Here is a 14,972-nt window from a genome sequence, read left to right as displayed (position 1 = left end):
TTATTTCTATAATGTTAATGATATTCTTTCCTTTTTTCTTGATTTTGGGAATTTTTATCTTCTGTTATAAAATAATATCTTACCAGTGTAGTAAACATTTGTTCATTCTGGTTTCATTTATTTTCTTTATTATTCTTATATTTTCTGTTCACTGATTTCTGCTCTAATCTTTAGTTTATCTTTCCTTCCATCTATTTTGAGTTTTACTTACTGTTCCTTTTCTAGTTTTTGAAGCAGAAGTTTAGATTGATTTTAAGACCTTCTCCGTTTCTTATATGTATGTATTTAAAACTATAAATGTCCTTTTACGTACTGCTGTAGCTGCATCCTTTACATTTTGCTATATTGTGGTTTTGTTTTTATTCAGCTCAAGTTATTTCCTAAATTCTCTCTCTTTTTTTTTTTTTTTTTTTAGAAGCTGGAAACAGGGAGAGACAGTCAGACTCCCGCATGCGCCCGACCGGGATCCACCCGGCACGCCCACCAGGGGCGACGCTCTGCCCACCAGGGGGCGATGCTCTGCCCCTCCGGGGTGTCACTCTGTTGCGACCAGAGCCACTCTAGCGCCTGGGGCAGAGGCCAAGGAGCCATCCCCAGCGCCCGGGCCATCCTTGCTCCAGTGGAGCCTCGGCTGCGGGAGGGGAAGAGAGAGACAGAGAGGAAGGAGGGGGGGGGTGGAGAAGCAGATGGGCGCTTCTCCTGTGTGCCCTGGCCGGGAATTGAACCGGGGACTTCTGCATGCCAGGCCGACGCTCTACCACTGAGCCAACCAGCCAGGGTCCCTAAATTCTCTTTTGATTTCTTTGTTGACACATGGATTATCTAGAAGTATGTTGTTTAATTTCCACCTATTTAGAAAATCCTAAATTTATTTTTATAAGCTGGATTCTAGCTTAGTTGCATTATGGTTAAGGAACATACTTTGTATTATTTCAATTTGTATAAAGTTATTATGGCCTTGCAAATGATCTACTCTGGAGCATTTTCCAAGTGTGTGTGAAAATAATGTATATTCTGATTTAGTTGGAGTATTGTGTGCTCTGGCCAGATAGCTTGATTGGTTAGAGTGTCACTCAGATATACAAAGGTTGCCAGCTGATTTGATTCCTAGTCAAAACACATACAGGAACAGATATATGTTTCTATCTCTCTCTCTTTGTCTCTCTCATTTTTTTTCTCTCTAAAGTCAATAAAAATTTTTTTAGTATATATTTTTTAAAAGGTGGAGTGTTAAGTCAAATTGATTGACAGTATTCATGTGTTCTCTATCTTCACTAATTTTTTTGGTTGTTCTATAAATTACTGACATAGAGGTATTGAAATTATAATTATGATTGCTGATTACCTATTTGTCCTTTCAATTCTGCCATATTTTGGAGCTTTGTTATACTATACATTTATATTTGCTATATATAACTGACATAGTAATCATTTTATTTTATTTTTTATTATTATTTTTTTTACAGAGACAGAGAGAGAGTCAGAGAGAGGGATAGATAGGGACAGATAGACAGGAACGGAGAGAGATGAGAAGCATCAATTATCAGTTTTTCGTTGCAACACCTTAGTTGTTCATTGATTGCTTTCTCATATGTGCCTTGACCGTGGGCCTTCAGCAGACTGAGTAACCCCTTGCTCGAGCCAGCGACCTTGGCTCCAAGCTTTGCTCAAACCAGATGAGCCCGTGCTCAAGCTGGCGACCTTGGGGTCTTGAACCTGGGTCCTCTGCATCCCAGTCCGACGTCTATCCACTGCGCCACCGCCTGGTCAGGCATAATCATTTTATTATTATGAAATGCCCCACCACTTTGTCTCTAACAAAGTTTCTGTGTGTGTGTGTGTGTGTGTGTGTGTGTGTGTGTGTGTGTGACAGAGGTGGATTAAAGAATAAAAGTTACAAAGAACCAAAAATACCTCAGAGTTGAAAAGAATTTTATAAGCATAACAACAACATACAATTTTTTTCATAGTCAAATTTATAGATTTTTCCCTTGAAATTTTTTTCTTTCTTTCTTTTTTTAATTTATTTTATTTTATTTATTTTTTGTTAGAGAGAAAGGGGCAGGGGAAGAGAGATAGAGAGACAGGAATATCGAGCTGCTTCCTGTATGTGCCCTGACTGAGGATCAAACCGACAACCTCTCTGACTCTCCAACCAATCAAGCTATCCGACCAGGGCTTAGCAGTTTCTTTTTCTTTTCTTTTCCTTTCCTTTCTTTTCTTCTTTTCTTTTCTCTTTTCTTTTTTCTCTTCTATTCTCTTCCTTCCTTCTTTCTTTCTTACTTTCTTTCTCCCTCCCTCTCTCCCTCCCTTCCCCCTTTCCTTCCTTCCTTCCTTCCTCCCTCCCTCCCTCCCTCCCTCCCTCCCTCCCTCCCTCCCTCCCTCCCTCCCTCCCTCCCTCCCTCCCTCCCTTCCTTCCTTCCTTCCTTCCTTCCTTCCTTCCTTCCTTCCTTCCTGTCTTTTTAAACTAAAGGAGTTGACAATTTTATTTTCACATATCACAATACAAATGAAAATTGCTTTTTAGTCCTATCACTTTCCTCCAAAACTATTCTTTGCTTGATAAGAAGGAGTGAGTCTGCCTGACCTATGGTGGCACAGTGGATAAAGCGTCGACCTGGAGCACTGAGGTCGCCGGTTCGAAACCCTGGGCTTGCCTGGTCAAGGCACATATGGGAGTTGATGCTTCCAGCTCCTCCCCCCTTCTCTCTCTCTCTCTCTCTCTCTCTCTCTCTCTCTCTCTCTCTCTCTCTCTCCCTCTCCCTCTCCTCTCTAAAATGAATAAATAAAAATTTTTTAAAAAATTTAAAAAAAGAAGGAGTGAGTCTTTGCTGTCATTCTATTAGAGAACACCCAGAGTCACAGCCCCACGATCTTCTGGAACAAGTAGTATAAAACTGATAGAAAGAGGCTCCCCTCTCTCTTTATCTGTCTGGTTGAGTCATTCGTGGTTAAGTGGGTGCCATCATGGGACGGGGGGAAGGTGTCATCATCGGGGACCCAGTCATCATTGGCATGTGGGTTCCCACAGGCGGCCTCATTCTAGGAGCAGGTCCCACTGGCATCATCCCAAGAGGAGGAGGGCCCATTATTGGCATCATGGGAGGGCCTCTCATATAGGGTGCTGGCATCATTCCAGGGCAAGGGAGACCTGGAGGACTGGCGGGAGGTGGGATCATTGGTCCTGCGGGAGGAGGAGCGGAGAAGGGAGGAGGAGGTAACTTCCTTTGCTGAAATGCTGCGGTTGTTTTGTCAATCAGGCTCCGAGTCTGCTCTTCCAGCCATTTCTGATAGTAGTCTTCACAGTGTGTTTCCTACCACAACAGTGTGTGCTCCTTACAGAAGGAGAGTGGTGGGTAAGGTATGTATCGCAGTGGTCACAATAAAACTCGGGCATGTTGTTCTGCAGGCCGTTGGCCACTCGGTTTGGCACCACCGGAAATTACCTCCCTCGCTATTTCATATGTTGTTGTTATGCTTATAAAATTCTTTTCAACTCTGAGGTATTTTTGGTTCTTTGTAACTTTTATTCTTTAATCCACCTAGAATTGGTACATTTTTTTAAAGTGTTAACTGAACAATTTGTTGGTTGATTTGTCATTGATGTGAGTTGACACTTAAGTAGACACCAAATCTTGAATATGATGGCATGCATTTCCAGGTTCTCTCTTCTCTTCTATTGTCTATGTTTGTGTTATTATAACACTGTTTATTTTAGTTTGTTAGCACATGTTAATACCTAGTAGGATAAATCTTACTTATTAAGTTTCTCTTCAGAAACACTTTAAAATGAATGTTTCAATTCTCCATTCCCCAATTAAATCTCACTGGATTTTTTTTTTCCTTAACTTGGAAACGGGAAGGCAGTCAGACAGATTCCCGCATGCACCCAACCGGGATCCACCCGGCATGCCCATCAGGGGCGACGCTCTGCCCATCCGGGGCATTGCTCTGTTGCAACCAGAGCCATTCTAGTGCCTGAGGCAGAGGCCACAGAGCCATCCTCAGCGCCCGGGCAAACTTTGCTCCAATGGAGCCTTGGCTGTGGGAGAGGAAGAGAGAGACACAGAGGAAGGAGAGGGGGAGGGGTGGCAAAGCAGATGGGCGCTTCTCCTGTGTGCCCTGGCCGGGAATTGAACCTGGGACTCCTGCACGCCAGGCCAACACTCTACCACTGAGCCAACTGGCCAGGGCTCTCACTAGATTTTTTAAGTACCAGGTTTTATTGAGATATTTGTTCACACACCATACAGCTCACCCATATAAAGTGTACAAGTAAGTGTATTCTAGCATATTCAATGGGTTGTGCACCATCAATATAACATAATTTTGTTTGTTGGTGTACCCTAGTAAGTTTTACACGTGTGTAGACACTGATGTGTTATAATTCTGTTATATTGTTATTGCTATAACCAACATGCTCGGCTTTAATTTAGTCAGTTTCATGCTTTCTGTTTTTATTTTTTATGATTTCTAGAATTTTTCTTTGTTTTTGACCTTTGCCGAATAGATTATATATTCTGTCCTCTTTTCTTTTTAAGTGATTCCACTGACTTTAAAGTTATATGTTCTATTCTTATTCTACTAGTAATTAACTATAGATTTTTAAAGCACATACTTGAACATATGGTTACTTAATGATCAATGTCAGGAATGAAATGTTATCTGTTAACTCTACCCATAATAATACGAAAGAGAGAATATAATTATTCTTTCTTCCTGATAACTCATTCTATTTTTTGTTGATATAGCTTAGGTGTCTATTGTTATTCTTTACGCTTCTTCCCCAGTATTTGGGGCCTCTATGAGGCCACCAAAGCAGCATAAGGGGGATATTTTTTAATAATCAACACAATTACTGACCAGGTGGTGGCGCAGTGGATAGAGCGTCGGACTGGGATTCGGAGGACCCAGGTTCGAGACCCCAAGGCTGCCAGCTTGAGCACGGGCTTGTCTGGTTTGAGCGGAAAAGCTCACCAGCTTGAGCCCAAGGTCGCTGGCTCAAGCAAGGGGTTGCTCCATCAGCTGTAGCCCCACAGTCAAGGCACATATGAGAAAGCAATCAATGAACAACTAAGGTGTCACAACGAAAAACTGATGATTGATGCTTCTCATCTCTCTTTGTTCCTGTCTGTCTGTCCCTATCATTTCCTCTCTCTGACTCTTTGTCTGTCTCTGTAAAATAAATAAATAAATAAAAATAAAATAATAATAATCAGTACAATTATTTTTAGTAATATTTGTTCTGATTTTGAAATAATCACAAAATGATAGAAAAGTTCCCCAGACAGTCCCTCTCAGTGGAGAGAGCTCGGAAATGCTGGGGCTTTGGGCAGCTCCCATCTCACAGCTGTGGCCCTGGCTGGGAAGTGCCCGTAGCCACAGAGCTTTCTTTTTTTTTTTTTTTTTTTCATTTTTCTGAAGCTGGAAACAGGGAGAGACAGTCAGACAGACTCCCGCATGCGCCCGACCGGGATCCACCCGGCACGCCCACCATGGGGCGACGCTCTGCCCACCAGGGGGCGATGCTCTGCCCATCCTGGGCGTCGCCATATTGCGACCAGAGCCACTCTAGCGCCTGGGGCAGAGGCCGAGGAGCCATCCCCAGTGCCCGGGCCATCTTTGCTCCAATGGAGCCTTGGCTGCGGGAGGGGAAGAGAGAGACAGAGAGGAAAGCGCGGCGGAGGGGTGGAGAAGCAAATGGGCGCTTTTCCTGTGTGCCCTGGCCGGGAATCGAACCCGAACCCGGGTCCTCCGCACGCTAGGCCGACGCTCTACCGCTGAGCCAACCGGCCAGGGCCCGCCCCAGAGCTTTCTATAGCTCTATCTGAGGCTTTCTTCCACTGAGCTGTTCAATCCTGTCCCCCCTCACCTCTTTTTGGGGATATTGCTTGAGGCTACTCCCTCATAATCCATCTGTATGTCAGTCTTTGTCACAGTTTGTTTTTAAGGAACTCAACTTCATACATAGAGTGATATAAATATGTTTCATTTAAGTGACATTCTGGAGGCAGTCAGTTGACTTGAGCTGCAATGTTCACTTTCAGAACAGTCAGCCAGCATCTGATCAAAAGTCAAATAGAGAATTACCACAAGGGCTTCCACTACTTACCCCAGATGTTTCTATTTTTTTTTTAATTTATTTTTTTATTTATTCATTTTAGAGAGGAGAGGGAGAGCCTGACCTGTGGTGGCGCAGTGGATAAAGCGTCGACCTGGAAATGCTGAGGTCGCCGGTTCGAAACCCTGGGCTTGCCTGGTCAAGGCACATATGGGAGTTGATGCTTCCAGCTCCTCCCCCCTTCTCTCTCTCCCTCTCTCTTTTCTCTCTCTCTCTGTCTCTCCCTCTCTTCTCTATTTATTTATTTTTTTTAAATTTAATTTTATTTTTTAATTTTTATTTTATTTATTCATTTTAGAGAGGAGAGGGGGGGAGAGAGAGAGACAGAGACAGAGACAGAGACAGAGAGAGAGAAGGGGGGAGGAGCTGGAAGCATCAACTCCCATATGTGCCTTGACCAGGCAAGCCCAGGGTTTCGAACCGGCGACCTCAGCATTTCCAGGTCGACGCTTTATCCACTGCGCCACCACAGGTCAGCGATGTTTCTATTTAAAAAAAAAAATTTTTTTAATGGCTACTCAGCCAATATTTTACTTTTTGTTTTTTTTTTGTTTGTTTTTTTTTTTTTTTTTTTTTAATTTTTTTTATTTTAGAGGATACAGAGAGAGAGAGAGAGAGAGAGAGAGAGAGAAGGGGGGAGGAGCAGGAAGCATCAACTCCCATATGTGCCTTGACCAGGCAAGCCCAGGGTTTTGAACCGGCAACCTCAGCGTTTCCAGGTTGACGCTTTATCCACTGCGCCACCACAGGTCAGGCCTTTACTTTTTGTTTTTTAGATTTTATTTATACATTTTAGAGAGATTAGACAGAGAGAGAGCAAGAGAGAAATGGGGAGGAGCAGGAAGCATCAACTCCCATATGTGCCTTGACCAGGCAAGCCCAGGGTTTTGAACTGGCGACCTCAGCATTCTAGGTCTATGCTTTACCCATTGCGCCACCACAGGTCAGGCCCAGATGTTTCATTAATTAGCATAATGAGTGTTAGAAATGTTTTTCATTTGTGTATTAAGTGGCTTATTAATAATTAGCATAGTGTGTGTAAAAATAAGCTGTTATTGGTTAAAATGATAGCAAACAATGTTGGTTAAAATATCATAGACACTTCCCACCCTTGCTTGAACAGTGTCTAAGCCTCCATCGTTCACTGTTAGGAGTGGCACCCAGGGCACGAGTCCTAAATGACCCTGCATTCAGTCTGTGTTTCCAAAGGATTCTGGTCTCCTGATGCCAGCTATATGGCTAACTGAATATGGACCTCGAGGATGTGGTCAGGTTCATCACAGAAGTACTTTTTATGACAGGTAAGTTCAGAGCACCTACAAGGTTAGCCTGCTAGGACTTTGTAAATGAGCCATTGTTGTCCCCACCTGCTATTCATCATCATCGAAGACTGCTTTGTCTCTAGCTGGTAGGGTGGTCAGGTCCCAGCTCTGCCTCCTTCTGCATGGCCTGCATTCTCTGGCACACTGGTCTCTGATGCGTAATGACTTAAGCCAGGTTAGTCACAGACAGGTATCAGTTCTTTTTGGAAGGTATCGATAGCTGCCAGGAATTGAGGCTAGGCTTTCCCCCTCACACAACCTCACTACCTGGTAGTTTGTTGCAATGAAAACTCTCAGAAGGAATTCTGACACACATACGCTATTTAATAAACAAGCGTTGCTCTGACAAGTGGTAAATAAAAGGGAAGGATATAGGAAGTAACCTTCTTTTTTTATGCACCGTACCTCACGGCAACTAAGCAGCAGATAAGGGGAAGTGTCCCCCCCTTTTTTTTTTTTTCATTTTTCTGAAGCTGGAAACAGGGAGAGACAGTCAGACAGACTCCCGCATGCGCCCGACCGGGATCCACCCGGCACGCCCACCAGGGGCGACGCTCTGCCCACCAGGGGGCGATGCTCTGCCCATCCTGGGCGTCGCCATGTTGCGACCAGAGCCACTCTAGTGCCTGAGGCAGAGGCCACAGAGCCATCCCCAGCGTCCGGGCCATCTTTGCTCCAATGGAGCCTTGGCTGCGGGAGGGGAAGAGAGAGACAGAGAGGAAGGCGTGGCGGAGGGGTGGAGAAGCAAATGGGCGCTTCTCCTGTGTGCCCTGGCCGGGAATCGAACCCGGGTCCTCCGCACGCTAGGCCGATGCTCTACCGCTGAGCCAACCGGCCAGGGCGAAGTGTCCCTTTATATCAGTGGTCCCCAGCCTTTTTTGGGCCACGGACTGGTTTAATGTCAGAAAATATTTTCATGGACCGGCCTTTAGGGTGGGACAGATAAATGTATCATGTGACCGAGACAAGCGTCAAGAGTGAGTCTTAGACGGATGTAACAGAGGGAATCTGGTCATTTTTTAAAAATAAAACATCGTTCAGACTTAAATATAAATAAAACGAAAATAATGTAAGTTATTTATTCTTTCTCTGTGGACCGGTACCAAATGGCCCACGGACTGGTACCAGTCCATGGCCCGGGGGTTGGGGACTACTGCTTTATATAACATTCCAGCTACTACATGAAGATGAAACACTAGAAATAGAACATCAGCATTTTACCATCCCCATCTTGACTGAATTGGTGTAGTTGGTGAGCACCTGGGACTAACATCACAGATACACACACAACCAGATGGAAAAGCTACGCACCTCCTAGGACAGGGGTCCCCAAACTACGGCCCGCGGGCCGCATGCGGCCCCCTGAGGCCATTTATCCGGCCCCCACTGCACTTCCGGAAGGGCACCTCTTTTTTTTTTTTTTTTCCTTTTCTGCATTTTTCTGAAGCTGGAAACGGGGAGGCAGTCAGACAGACTCCCACATGTGCCCGACCCGGATCCACCCGGCATGCCCACTAGGGGACGATGCTCTGCCCATCTGGGGTGTTGCTCTGTCACGACCAGAGCCATTCTAGCACCTGAGACGGAGGCCACGGAGCCATCCTCAGTGCCCGGGCCATCTTTTGCTCCAATGGAGCCTTGGCTGTGGGAGGGGAAGAGAGAGACAGAGAGGAAGGAGAGGGGGAGAAGTGGAGAAGCAGATGGGCGCTTCTCCTGTGTGCCCTGGCCGGGAATCGAACCGGGGACTTCCACAAACCAGGCCGATGCTCTACCACTGAGCCAACCGGCCAGGGCCAAGGGGCACCTCTTTCATTGGTGGTCAGTGAGAGGAGCATAGTTCCCATTGAAATACTGGTCAGTTTGTTGATTTAAATTTACTTGTTCTTTATTTTAAATATTGTATTTGTTCCCGTTTTGTTTTTTACTTTAAAATAAGATATGTGCAGTGTGCATAGGGATTTGTTCATAGTTTTTTTTTATAGTCCGGCCCTCCAACGGTCTGAGGGACAGTGAACTGGCTCCCTGTGTAAAAAGTTTGGGGACCTCTGTCCTAGGAAGTCATCTTGTCCCAAAACTGAACCTCCAAAAGAGGAAGTCTCTAGAGCTAATACTCAGTTTACAGGGCTGACAGGAGACAGAGAGGCACATGTTAAATGCCATTAGGGGCACATCATCAACCAGATCCAGACTGGGAAACTCCAGGACAAACGATCCTGCCTGATCTTCACCAAAAAATTGGAAAGAAAGAAAAAAAAAAAAGGCCTGAAATAAACTCTATAGCTCAGTGATTTTCAACATCGTATAATGGCACCCATAAACTAATCACTAAAATTCTGCAGCACACCAAAAAATATTTTTTTTGCTGATCTGACAAAAAATAGGTATAATTTTGATTCATTCACACTGGACAGCTATTGTGTTGACTGTTGTCATTTTTTTTTTTTTCAGTGAGAAAAAGAGAAAGGGAAAGAAAAAGAGACAGGCAGGAAGGGAGAGAAAGATGAGATGCATCAACTCATAGTTGCATCATTTTAGTTAGTTGTTCATCAATTGCTTCTCATAAGTGCCTTCATCAGAGAGCTCCAGCCAAGCCTGTGGGAGACTACAAGTAGCAAAGCTCTTGTAGTTTGAGGCTTAGCAAAAGGCTAACTTCTTCCCCCACTCTTCCATATTGGCAATGAAGCCGAGTATTTGCACCCTTCCCAAACCCCCACCTCACTTACTTGTTTACGTTGCTAAAGGCTAAGTTTTTCTCCACACTTCCATGTTAGCTGTGATGCTGGATTGTTTCTACTTGTCCTATCACCCCTCGGAAAGACTGGAGGCAGTTTCTTTTTTATTCTTTGTTTCGTGAAGTTAAGATGTTATGTATGATGGGGGTTTTCTGCACTTGGGAGAATTCTTGAGTTGCCTTGGAAATGTGACTTTGTTTTAATAATCTTTTTGATTTGCTAATGACCTCACTTTGCCCTATAAATAAAGCAGATAGGGGGGTGGAGACTCACTTTTTGTAAGCTCTCTCTGTGTTTTAGAGTCCTCCTGAGCCCACCTTTTTTCTCTTTAAGCCTATTTTCTTAATTCTATGCTGTTCCCACTCAGGACCTGGAATTACTAGCAGTGCTGGTTCGCGGCATGAGCCAGTGACTCCCTGCTCAAGCCAGCCACCTAAGGCTTCAAGACGGCTAATATTGGATCATATTGATGTTCCCAGGCTCAAACCAGCAATCCCAGCGTTTGGAGTCTAGGACCTCATCATCCCAGTTTGACTGTTTATCCATTGTGCCACCTCCGGTCAAGGTGCTATCATATTTTTAATTGACAATATAAGGGAAAAGAGGTCTGTGCCCCTAATTAAACAGTCAGGTGTTGCATATTATAAAAATTCTTATGGCACACTGATTGAAAAGAGATTAAAAGAGATTTAAAGATATGTCAATCGCCCTGGCCGGTTAGCTGAGCAGTAGAGTGTCAGCCTGGCATGTGGAAACCCCTGGTTTGATTCCCGGTCAGGGCACACAGAAGAAGCGCCCATCTGCTTCTCCACCCTTCCCCCTCTCCTTCTCTCTATCTCTCTCTTCCCCTCCTACAGCCAACGCTCCATTGGAGCAAAGTTGGTCTGGGCGCTGAGGACGGCTCCATGGCCTCCACCTCAGGTGCTAGAATGGCTCTGGTTGCAATGGAGCAATGGCCCAGAGGGGCAGAGCATCGTCCCCTGGTGGGCATGCCAGGTGGATCCCTGTCAGGCGATGCAGCAGTCTGTCTGGCTGCATCCCCACTTCTAACTTCAGAAAAATACAAAAAAATAAGTAAATAAAAGATATGTCAATCAATTGCAGGGAATCCATATTTTGGGGGCTCTGATTCACATAATTTATTAACAATTTTATACCTTTTATGAGACAATTGGAAATGTGGACACTAATTGACGGGCTATTTTTTTAAAAGATTTTATTTATTGATTTTACAGAGAGAGAAGGGGTGGGGAATGAATAGCAGATGCTTCACTCTAGTTGTTCATTGGTTGCTTGTCCTATGTGCCCTGACCGGGTGAGCCCAAGGTTTCAAACCAGCGACCTCAGTGTTCCAGGTCAGTGCTCTATTTTTAAGAGATGATTGTATATTAATAGTTTTCTTGGTGTGATACTGGTATTCAGATCATGGTTTTTTAATTTTTTTTTTATTATTAAGTGAGAAGAGGGGAGGCAGAGAGACAGATTCCCATATGCAACCCAAGCAGGATCTACCTGGCAAGCCCCATACTGGGCCATTCTGCCCATCTGGGTTGTTGCTCTGTTACTTACAACAGAGCCACTTTTAGTGCCTGAGGTAAAGGCCATGGAGCCACCCTCAGTGCCTAGTGCCAACTCACTCAAACCAATTGACCCATGGCTGCAGGAGGGGAAGAGAGAGAAAGGGAGAGAGAGAAGGAGAAGAGGAGGGTTGGAGAAGCAGATGGGTCATTCCTCCTGTGTGCCTGACTGGGAATCGAACCCAGGACATCCACATGCCAGGCTGGTGCTCTACCACTGAACCAAACGACCAAGGCCCAGCTTATGGTTTTCTTTGTTTTCATATTTTTAGATAAATATATTGAAATAATTACAAAGGAATTGAAATTTGCTTGATGGAAAATGATTTGACTTTGAGTGATGGGCACACAACAGAATCAACAGTTCAAATACTATAGAAATGTTTGCCTAAAACATTTACTCTTATTGATCAAAATCACTTCATTAGCCTGACCTGTGGTGGTGCAGTGGATAAAGCGTCGACCTGGAAATGCTGAGGTTGCCGGTTCGAAACCCTGGGCTTGCCTGGTCAAGGCACATATGGGAGTTGATGCTTCCAGCTCCTCCCCCCTTCTCTCTCTCTGTCTCTCTCTTGACCTCTCTCTCTCCTCTCTAAAAATGAATAAAAAAAATCACCTCATTAAATTTAATTTTCTAAATCAAAATTTTAAAAGATTTTATTTATTGATTGATTTCAGAGAGGGTGGAGGGGGGCAAGAGGCATCAACTGGTAGCAGATTCACTTTAGTTGTTCATTGATTATTTCTTATATATGCCTTGACTTGGAAAGGCCTAGAGCTTTTGGGGGTTTTTTTTTTGTGTGTTTTTTTTAATTAAATAGAAATTAGCAATTATTTATTTATTTTTATAGAGACAGAGAGTGAGTCAGAGAGAGGGATAGACAGACAGGAATGGAGAGAGATGAGAAGCATCAATCATTAGTTTTTCATTGCGCATTGCAACACCTTAGTTGTTCATTGATTGCTTTCTCAGATGTGCCTTGACCGCAGGCCTTCAGCAGACCGAGTAATCCCTTGCTCGAGCCAGCGACCTTGGGTCCAAGCTGGTGGGCTTTTTGCTCAAACCAGATGAGCCCGAGCTCAAGCTGGTGAGCTCGGGGTCTTGAACCCGGGTCCTCTGCATCCCAGTCCGACGCTCTATCCACTGCGCCACCTGGTCAGGCAGAAAGCCTAGAGTTTTGAACCAGCAACCTAAGTCAATGCCTTATCCACTGTACCACCACAGGTCAGGCCAAAATAAAAAAATTTTAAGAAGAAATTTGCTTCAAAATGATACAAGAGGGGTGGGTTGGGGTATAAGTAAAGTTAGATTTGCTTAAGGTGACAATTGTTGAAGCTAGAAAATGGTGATATGAGAGTTTATTGCACCATTTTGTCTACTTTTGTGTGTTAAATTTTTTGGCAGTAATAAGTACTATTTAAAGAATAGTATCATACCATGGATATTTTTCTGAGGCTTTTTTTTAAACTCAATATTTATTATGTTTCTAAGATTCACCCAGGTTGTAGCTGTAGTTTATCTAATCTTCGGTTCTGTGTTTTCTCATTTGGCTGACAATGGATATTTGAGTTGTTTTCAGGTTTTGTTATCCCAAAGTGTGCTGCTATGAACATTTTTGCATATGTCTCCTGGGACACATATGCATATATTTTTTCTTTCTTTCTTTTTTTTTGTATTTTTCTGAAGTTGGAAACGGGGAGGCAGTCAGACAGACTCCCGCATGCGCCCAACCAGGATCCACCCGGTATGCCCACCAGGGCGCGATCCTCCGCCCATCTGGGGCATCACTCTGTCGCGACCAGAGTCACTCTAGCACCTGAGGTGAGGCCATGGAGCCATCCTCAGCGCCCGGGCCAACTTTTGCTCCAATGGAGCCTTGGCTGCAGGAGAGGAAGAGAGAGACAGAGAGGAAGGAGAGGGGGAGGGGTGGAGAAGCAGATGGGCGCTTCTCCTGTGTGTCCTGGCCGGGAATCGAACCCGGGACTCCTGCACGCCAGGCCGATGCTCTACCACTGAGCCAACCGGCCAGGGCCATAATAGTATTTTAAACAAAAATTTTTAATGGCTCAGTGCAATCTTAACTTTGTGAAGCGGAACACTACACAGGGCTGGGAAGGGAGAGAGCTGGCACCAGGCCCCTCATTTCAGGCTGTGTTGATCTCTTACTCCTTAGGGGTCCTTCAAGCTGGTGTATTGTTGCAAAACTTATGCCAATTAACTGGGAAGGTTTCTTTTGGTCGCTAGGGAGAAAATAAGTAAAACTAAATGAAATAAAATTAACTAAAATAATAAAAATTGGGAAAAAGAGAAGAGCAGAATTTATTGGCTCCTTTAATGTAAAAGTTTGATTTCAAGCATTTCTGGGTTGAAGGGCTCTATGCTCCCGGAAATCTTGCCTCTGTTCCCATCACCTGGCTCTGCTTTGCTCCACGCTGTCTTCATACAGCCTGGACATTCCCAGCTGACTTCCTGCCAGTTTAAATAGCTCCAGGGAAAAAGAGGCCCGCTCTGGGCCTCCCCTACACTGAATGAGAGGGTGTGGCCAGGAACTGAGCTGTTCCGATTGGCTGGTCTTGGTCAAACATCCTTCCCTGGGCCAGGGGTGAGGGGCCAGCCCAGCCAGAGATACTGGGCTTAAGAATAAGGTGCGTCTCTAAAAGATAATAGGGGTGTTGATTCCAGAAAAGGACACAGGGGATGCTGGGCTTGAAAAGCAGCAGACATCCAGTACAATGGCATCATGCATTTTCTTACGTTGGCTGGGGAAGGCATATTTGGGACTCTGAGTGTAAGGGGTGCTAATGGGGAGTGATGATAACAGAACACTTGTTTGTGAGATGTGACCAGAGCCCTACAACTTGGCAGCCAACGGGCAGCTAGGAGGAGCAAATGCCAGGAGGGGCCTGCAGATGGAAGCCAGGAAGGGGCAGGAGGGGGAGGGAAGGTGGTAGACCAAAAGCCTGGTAACCTGACAGGCACTTTTCACAAGTAGCTGTTTCCTGGTTACTGCAAGATGTCAGTCAGGTTTTATTAAAAGCTTCCTCCTACTATTAGTGGTACTTTGGGACAAATAAAAGGGCAGAGAGCTGTGTCCTCCCAGGGTGGGAACATGAACAGATAGCGGATGGAAGAGCTGACCGGAAAGTGGCAGAAACAGGGGCTAGATGTGGAAGTCACCACGGATGGGACCTCAGTACAGTCACCATGTCCGTTTATTAA

General features: G+C 44.8%; 1 pseudogene; it reads right to left on the bottom strand.

The window, feature by feature from the left end:
• Positions 1 to 2,924: 2,924 nt before the first annotated feature.
• Positions 2,925 to 3,397, bottom strand: LOC136381287 (U1 small nuclear ribonucleoprotein C-like; annotated as a pseudogene).
• Positions 3,398 to 14,972: the final 11,575 nt, after the last annotated feature.

Source organism: Saccopteryx leptura, chromosome 9, assembly GCF_036850995.1.
Source record: "Saccopteryx leptura isolate mSacLep1 chromosome 9, mSacLep1_pri_phased_curated, whole genome shotgun sequence".
In the NCBI taxonomy this organism is placed as follows: domain Eukaryota; kingdom Metazoa; phylum Chordata; class Mammalia; order Chiroptera; family Emballonuridae; genus Saccopteryx; species Saccopteryx leptura.
The sequence above is the reverse complement of the archived record's forward strand: the minus strand, read 5'-3'. Positions and strand labels throughout refer to the sequence as shown.